The 9,493-nt window shown below is 32.1% G+C and overlaps 1 long non-coding RNA gene across 1 annotated transcript; it reads left to right on the top strand.

Annotated features, from left to right (window-relative positions):
• The first annotated feature begins 613 nt into the window (after nt 1–613).
• On the top strand, nt 614–9,252 carry LOC134682109 (uncharacterized). The gene is made up of 3 exons (XR_010100786.1): nt 614–1,114; nt 4,499–4,586; nt 9,136–9,252. It is a non-coding gene; the product is annotated as an uncharacterized LOC134682109 (long non-coding RNA).
• Nucleotides 9,253–9,493: the final 241 nt, after the last annotated feature.

Here is a 9,493-nt window from a genome sequence, read left to right as displayed (position 1 = left end):
GTTTGACGTCAAATTGTATAAAGTCGATTTCTATCCTTCACGGCTTGAGATATTGATATTTGATCTTGTTTACGTTTCTAAGACAAATGATGCATAAACAAATATATAATGTTAACAGTAAATATAGTAATTAATAATCAATTATTCATAACGTAATGATCAAAATATGAACACAGACAATAATTCAGATTTGTTTTGATAGTATATCTATAAAAAGATACAGGTTAATTTAAAAATAGTTTTCAGGTCAATATTGCAATTCACCCGTCAATTAACCCAACACTCCAAAAAATAGTTAAACCTTGTTATATATGATTGAAAACTTTGGTGTAATTCACTTTGGTGCAATAAAACATGTATATATAAACTAGCGTTTAATTGAGTACATACTTAAAAAAAAATAAAGTCACATTTACATGATAAAAATTCATTAGTCATCAGCAATTATTTAGTTTTTGATAATTTATCAAAGTTAACATTATATTCAGCCTTGTTAATTATTTAGCCACAACGTACCATTCATACGCTTTTGTTCCGAATTACCCCAACAAGCCATTTATCGGTTATATATATAATCGAAATATAGATTGTTGGTGTCCGTTTATATGTAAAATTGGTACCTTTGGGGTAATAAATTCTTTGGGGTAATTGAAAAAAATTCGCCCAAAGGTTTGTACTAATTTCAACCTGTTATGTTAATGTTATCATTTTGTGGTTTTAATATGATATACAGCTAGATAATATCTCCCCAAAACGCTTCCAAACATTTAAATCGGACAACTATTTGAACAATTATCGGTTTATGAAATATGACCGTCTGTAAAGTGCATATCTAGCTGGAGTTATAAACGGGCGTTTGGGCTAATTCGCCTTTTTTGGTTTTCCACCAAAAAAACTGATATATATCACTTATATTATTATTTGAGTAAAGTGGTGGGAACTTTCTGCAGTTTTCGATTAATTTTCTCCAAGAAATTGTAAGAAATAGAAAAAATATTCGACATATATATGAGTAGCACGTCTGAAATTTCACATATATTCTTTCGAAGATCTTATTCGGAACACCTTTGGATTCATTCGCTTCGATTAAATAGGACAAAATGGCAGCTTGCAGGTAAAATCGTTCCGTTATATAATCATTATTTTATATGTCAATCTTTCAACTGAATTTTAACGTATTGTTGCAGATAGATGTATTTTTGATGGATTGAAGAAAAAAGGGTTTTTTTTTATCTTTTTATTGTTTATTCGTTACTCATGCATGTTGGTTGTACGGAAGCTTGCTTCTGACTGTTTTGTCGGATATTTAAATTATAAATCATGCATGTAAATAAAGAAATATACTCCTTCTTCAACAAGTCAAAGATTTAAGATATTTTATATTTGTTTTCTGTTTAACAAGACGATTGTTTAGTCAGGTGATGAGATCCAGTGAAATTGATATACTTGTGAAATTTGAGCTTTAAAAATTGCCACTTTGACCTTTTGGATGCATCAGCCGTCTGGTGTCTGTCTGCCTGTTGCATATCTGGTGGTAGATCACATTGGCGGATCCAGGGGAGTTTGAAGCTTTAAATGGGGACATAATTATTGTTGGAATACCCCCCCCCCCTTTTTTTTAAATTGCTGGATCCTCCCCTGGATCATTCTTATGGTCTTCTTATGATATACAATGTACAACTTAAACTCAAGGATCTGTGGCATGAAGGACATCAATATGCATATGCGAGTGTGTTACTTGGTTGTCTTTTAAGTTTTAGATGTACATTATGTTTTTTCTGTTTATTCATTTATTCCTTGGCGCAAATGGCTTCTTCAGATATTCATGATATATATTTTCAAACATGTTTCTGTCATTTTTGTAAAACATAACAAGTCTGGTTTCCTTTCTTAGTTATTGTAGGGAGTCCATCATGTCTAGCAGTTGTCACATACCTTGCAGCCCTTCTTTGTATAAAAAAAATTGTTCTATTTATTCGTGTTAGTACTAAGACATGTAAGACAAAATGGTAGATGGATTCTTTTGCGAATTTTCTTTTCGTACGAATAATATTTTGTCAGCCTGAACTTCTTTCAACTGGTGGCTGTATAAATGGTCTGTTGATTTTTTGATAGGTTTCTTCCTGTTTGTTTCCCTTTAGACATTGCATTGGTCATGTTGGTGGGGATAAAATTGCATACACCATGATTTTTCCAATATTGCAAGTGTTTCCGATAGGCATGTTTGTAAAATTTTAGCATGGATAGACTCCATGTCTGATTTGCTTACCTGCCCCATAGGGCCAAGTGAGCTTTTCTCATCTTTTCACGTCAGTCTTCATCGTCCATTGTCTTTAACCATGTTTACATACATGACATATATTATTAACTTTTAATTTTTAATTTACAAAAATTTTTAATTTACAAAAATCTAACCAAACTTGGCCACAATCATCATTAGGGTATCTTGTTTAAGAAATGTGTCCATTGACCCGGGCAACCAACCAAGATGGGCACCATAGCTAAAAATAGAACATAAGGGGAAAATGTAGATTTTGGCTTTTAACTCTGAAACCAAAGCTTTTATGAGTAAATCTGACACGGTTAAAATTGTTTATCAAGCTAAGATTTATCTGTCCTGAAATATTCAGGGGAATCTGACACCTGGTTGTTGGGTTGCCCCTGGGCTGAATTAGTAATTTTAAGGAAATTTTGCCGTTTTTGGTTATTATCTTGAAAAGTATCATACATGTCATAGATAGAGATAGCCTGTAAAAGCAATTATGTTCAGCAAAGTAAGATCTACAAATCAGTCAGCATGACTAAAATGGTCAAGTGACCCCTAAAGAAGTTATTGACCTTTATAGTCAATTTTCAACAATTTTTGGTATACAATTGCTTTAGAGCAATCTGTAGACTTATACCGAGGGCTCAGAGCATTACCCTCACGTCAATCTTTTTATTCTAAACATTAAGGAACATCTCAGATACTTACATGACTTATGATTGTCTTGCTTTAATTCGGTAAGTTGGGTAAATTAGTAGGGTTTATTAAACATAGTAAAATGATGTCCATCTATAATAAAGCAGGTGAAATTGATAATCAGCAGTACTAAGAAATACCTCGGCCTGGTTAAGGCCAAAACAAATTTTAAATAACTTTTTTCAAATTGGCACATACTGTTTAAAAATGCATATTAGGATCAAGAAATATCAACAAAAACATGAAAAACATGAAGATTTTTATGTGATGATGTCACAATTAGGTATTATATATACTGTTTTCACAAAAACGATGAAAAATACAGAGTTTATACAGTTTGCTATCTTTATACAATGTATCTGTTGTGAAAACATATCAGCCAAGAAACAACAAAATAATCATAATAATTTAACAGATGCTTTATTACAACTTTTATGCTATTAACAAAATATCACCAAAGTTGTTTCTTAGGTTGGCACTTCCTTTTCAATCTAAAATATACTTAAAAATTTGAAGAACAACAAAGAAAATCAAGAAATTTTACAAATTATGCACATGATGCAAATTAAGTCATGATTTGTTGCCTTGGTAACTCGTTCAATGTCCAAAATTGTTTTCCTTTTTCTGTATACCTTGTATCTTAGATATTGTACAGTAATTTAAAAATATGTACATGATAACTTTTAAATTAACAGTAATTTTTGGAAAGGGCCAAGTTTATTAAAGATAGAGAAAATTGTAAGTAGCAAGAATGTTCAATAAAGTAAGATCTTCAAACACATCGCATCACCAAAACACTATTTGCTCATGAATCCATCTGTGTCCTTTAATTAATATGCACATAGAACAAGGTGAGCGACACAGGCTCTTTAAAGCCTCTAGTTAAATGATGTCATATAAAAAAGAAGATGTGATATTATTGCCAATGAGACAACTATCCACAAAAGATCAAAATGACACAAACATTAACAACTATACATTGTAGGTAATCGTACGGCCTTCAACAATGAGCAAAGCCCATACTGCATAGTCAGCTATAAAAGGCCAAGAAAAGACAATGTAAATCAATCCAAAGGAGAAAAATAACGGCCTTATTTATGTAAAAAAATTAATGAAAAACAAATATGTACATGTACATGTACATATAACACATAGACAAACGAACTACTGAATTACAGGCTCCTGACTTGGTACAGGTACATACATTTTTTGTACATAAATAATGTGGCGGGGTTAAACGTGTAAGCTGGATCCCAACCCTCCCCTAACCAGCTGGGACAGTGGTATAACAGTACAACATAAGAAGGACCTATAAAAATCAGTTGATAAAGGCTTACGTATTGTTATGCGTTTACTTTTCTACATGGGCTAGAGGTATAGGGCCCGGGGGAGGGTTTAGATCTCACAAACATGTTAAACCCCGCCACATTTTTGGCTTATCCCAAGTCTTGTATCATTTTAATTTTAGATCTTGTGTACAATTTGGAAATTAGTATGGCATTCATTATCACTGAACTAGTATATATATTTTTTTAGGGGCCAGCTGAAGGACACCTCTGGGTGCGGGAATTTTTCGATACAGTGAAGACCTGTTGGTGAGCTTCTGCTGTTGTTTTTATCCAAGGTCAGGTTGTTGTCTCTTTGACACATTCTCCATTTCCATTCTCAATTTTATTAACTTGTCAGATAGACAAAAAATACAAGTGGACGTGGCTGGGTACTTAAACATCCCGACACAAAAAGACACAATGAACAGATGTGAGCTCGAGAGTACTCACAGTTATCTGACACAGCTAGTTCAAAGCCATTAACAACTAATAAAAAATCATGCAACTAAGACTAAACAATCAATCTGTACACATCCAACATCCAATGGATTTAGTGTAAAGACGTCTTAAACAGCCAGAGAAAAACATGACCTTGTGCAATGCCAAGTTACAGGTATCGACAGATTGTAGATCCATGAATATGTATACATGTATGTATATAACATACCAGTAATATTTAGTTAATCTTTTAATCTACTGATATCAAAATCAATATTTATACCAATAAAACAATGTTCAATGATCTTATTACAGTGTTGAATTGGTAACCTTTTAGAATAAGTTATTTAAGGGAGCGACAAGTTTACATGGATCATTTCTAAATTTCTGGGCACTGTTAACAACATTTCCGTAAAAATGAGGATGTGCTATCCGGTATGAAATAAGTTTGCTACAGGTACAATCAAGCTTCAAAACAAATCTTTATATCTATCATGTCTATGGAAAAATTCAGTAAAGGTTTTAAGTAATTTATGGTAAAGATATCCATGATATCCCTGGTTTTAATAATTTACCAGTAATACATAGGTTGCGTTTGTTAAAATTAAAAACGTCATAACAGACATGGGCATAACAAACAAGTTGTGAAATATAAACACGGTAAGATGGTGCCAAAGGAACATCACCATTTAAAAATGAAAAAATAACAATAGGGAAAGAAAAGTCGTCTCTTGTGTTGTAAATTTTAGAGTGTAGTTTCCTGTTTAAAACCGAAATATCTAAATCCAGGAAAGGACAGTTATTACCGAATAAATTTGATTTATTTAAAGTAAGATCCTTAGGGTAAATTTCAGCAGTATATTGAGAAAATTCTTGATTATTTAATGAAAAAATATCATCAAGATAACGGTAAGTGTTGTTGAATTTATCAAATAAATTTCGATGGGTCTTTGTTGAGTTTAGTCATTAACTGTGATTCGTAACAGTAAAAAAACAAGTCATAGAACATATTCATAGAAAAGTAACTCTCTGACAGAATGTATAAGTACAGAGCTACGTCATATGTAATACAGAAACACAAAAACCCATATGGAAAAAGCATTTTAACAAAAACGAAAGACAGGCCTAAACACTTTTATTACAAAATATATATCAAATCCAAAAACAAATGTTGAGTGCATCTAATTCATCCCATCTTAGGTAAAGTAAATAGTAATGTATTTGTTGAAATTGCGAGATAATAATATCATTTTGCAGATCCCTTTTGCTTAGAAACTAAAAGACAAATAGAAGAATATGTGTTCTTATCAAATCTATCTACTACTTTGAATTGTAAGATGCACTCTGAGAATGAAAAAAATCTTTAATATCGAATAGATTTTATTTTGATAGAAGAACTTCAACATATTTCATAGAAGTTTGCAGTCTTTCAATTTATGGTTATTTAAATCTTTCTAAAATGTGAACTAGTAAAAATCATCGTACTTTTTTTCAACAAAACCTTTGTAAGTATTTCTTGGTACTGCTGATTATCCATTACACCTGCTTTATTATAGATGGACATCATTTTACTATGTTTAATGAACAAAATTGATGGAAATACTAAATTCTTTGTTTTTCAAAATTGACAAAATGCAAGACACCATTTTGTGAACTTTAAACTGGTCCTTCACTTTTGCTTGTGCAAAAATAATCATGAATATATTATAATGCCTACCAATGTTAAAACTACAATAAACATGATAAAGTATTTCTTAATATATATTATTTTTAGATAATCCCCCAATATCATGTCAGAATAGAGTAGCCTTACTTCATTTTTAGCTCACCTGGCCCAAAGGGCCAAGTGAGCTTTTCTCATCATTTGGCGTCCGTCGTCGTCCGTCGTCGTTAACTTTTACAAAAATCTTCTCCTCTGAAACTGCTGGGCCAAATTAATCCAAACTTGGCCATAATCATCATTGGGGTATCTAGTTTAATAATTGTGTCCGGTGACCCCGCCAACCAACCAAGATGGCCGCCACGTCTAAAAATAGAACATAGCGGTAAAATGCAGTTTTTGGCTTATAACTCAAAAACCAAAGCATTTAGAGCAAATCTGACATGGGGTAAAAATGTTCATCAGGTCAAGATCTAACTGCCCTGAAATTTTCAGATGAATCGGACAACCTGTTGTTGGGTTGCTGCCCCTGTATTGGTAATTTTAGGGAAATTTTGCTGTTTTTTGTTATTATCTTGAATATTATTATAGATAGAGATAAACTGTAAACAGCAATAATGTTCAGCAAAGTAAAATCAACAAATAAGTCAACATAACCAAAATGGTCAGTTGACCACTTTAGGAGTTATTGTCCTTTATAGTCAATTTTTAACCATTTTTCGTAAATCTTGGTAATCTTTTACAAAAATCTTCTCCTCTGAAACTACCAGGCCAAATTTAAACAATCTTGGCGGCAATCATCATTGGGGTATCTAGTTTAAAAATTGTGTGGCGTGACCCGGCCAACCAACAAAGATGGCCGCCATGGCTAAAAATAGAACATAGGGGTAAAATGCAGTTTTTGGCTTATAACTCAAAAACCAAAGCATTTAGAGCAAATCTAACAGGGAGTAAAATTGTTAATCAGGTCAAGATCTATTTGCCATGAAATTTTCAGATGGATTGGACAAACTGCTGTTAGGTTGCTGCCCCTGAATTAGTCATTTTAAGGAAATTTTGCCGTTTTTTGTTATTATCTTGAATATTATTATAGATAGAGATGAACTGTAAAGGGAAACAATGTACAGCAAAGTAACACCTAAAAATAAGTCAACATGACCTAAATGGTCAATTGACCCCATAAGGAGTTATTGCCCTTTATAGTCAATTTTTAACAATTTTCATAAAATTTGTAAATTTTAACTAACATTTTCCACTGAAGCTCTTAGGCCAAGTTCAATATAGATAGAATAATTGTAAGCAGCAATAATGTTCAGTAAAGTAAGATATACAAACACATCACCATCACCAAAACACAATTTTGTCATGAATTCAAATGCGTCCTTTGTTTAATATTCACTCTATAGACCAAGGTGAGCGACACAGGCTCTTTGGAGCCTCTAGTTTATACTTTCACAATTCTTATACAGACTCTGACAAGAGTGTAGATACAATTGTAAATATTGCCATTTTACATGATCCCATGCTTAATTTTCAAAATCATCCATATTGCTGCATCTTTGTTAGCCATGGATTACATGTACTTTCAAGTCCCCCTCTTCTGATTTGATTTAACACAAAGGTAATGTAATAAGATCAAAAATACATGAAATATATATATTTAGCATATACTCAGACTAAATAACATATCATTTTTACTGTGTGATAATAGCATTTAATTAACGTAAATTCCATATTTTTCGATTGGTGCTTGGCGGGCTGATATGAAAAGTTTATCATTTGCTTCGATTGTTATCGCATGCCTTTCCGTAACATTATCGCATGGCATTCCGGTGATACTCGGAAAATTCCGGAAAATACACCTCAATGCAACGTTTTCAGTGAAAACACATCAATTTACAAAGAAGTGTACAAAACAATATTTGGATACTTGAGAATATATTGTGTAAAATAATTAGAAAAAAAAGAAACAAACAAATTATTAAAAATAATTGCATTTTTAAAACAGTTTCAAACATATTAATTTAGAAAGTTGCTTAAAAAAGTTGACCTTCAAACAATGTTAATTATGTATATTGTTTAATTATATATTTTGTCGATTCATCTATAACAAAATATTTTTCTTCTCTGTTGAGCAGATGATCGAAAGTATTCATATCGAATGAACTTAATTATGAGTCCGACGTCCGTAATCTTTTCACTCTTTGAACTCTATCTGGTAACCACGTAAAATGATTAATTATGATTTTAGCCGTTATTATTCTCCATTGTTGAAGCATATGATAAAAAGATCATAACATGTCATTTTTCTTATCGCATGTATTATCAGCCCTGGGTCAATATCAGCCCTTGAGCCATGCGGCTTTTGGGCTGATATTGCACCTAGGGCTGATAATACATGCGATATGAAAAATACCATGTTATAATCTGATAACATTGTACATGAATATAATCACAAAAAGATGTGTTATCGTTACCAATAAGACAACTCTCCATTCAAGCCCCAATGAGTACTAATGTGAAACAATTCAGGTAGGAAGAACTTATTGCCAGTCTAATATAAAAAGATTAACAAGCTACATGTACAACCACTTAAGATACTGAGTCGGGACAGGCATATTGTGCATATAGTATAACTGCAGTTAGGTTAAACGTATTTGATGGATCCAAATTTTAAACCCTCTCTCTAACCTGAGATAGTGGTGTTAAAGCACAAAAATAAAAAAACATTTAAAACTCTTTTGTAGGGGTTTTTACTCATCAGATGCATGATTCAGATCAATACAGTGGTGTCTGCATAAAAAAAGTTGATGGGAGAATGATGTTTATCAAAGGTAGGGTTTGAACTGGGTAAGAGAATGACAATAGAACAAAATAAATCTTGTAATTTTATAGGGTGTTTTTCAAGGGTTTAAGATGTTTTTAGAACTTTATAGTTAATACAAGTGTTGATTTTGGATTTCATCATGTTCATTATGCGCTGGATGTCACTTTAACTTCAACAAAAATAGAATATACATGTATGGGGTTTTTCAATATGCTGAATCTAACCATGTATTTAGATTTTTAATATTTTGGCCCGGTTAGAATTAAATTGCTCCACAT

The sequence above is a fragment of the Mytilus trossulus genome, chromosome 8 (assembly GCF_036588685.1).
Source record: "Mytilus trossulus isolate FHL-02 chromosome 8, PNRI_Mtr1.1.1.hap1, whole genome shotgun sequence".
In the NCBI taxonomy this organism is placed as follows: domain Eukaryota; kingdom Metazoa; phylum Mollusca; class Bivalvia; order Mytilida; family Mytilidae; genus Mytilus; species Mytilus trossulus.
Note: the sequence above shows the minus strand (reverse complement) of the source record. Positions and strands in the feature narration are given on the sequence as shown.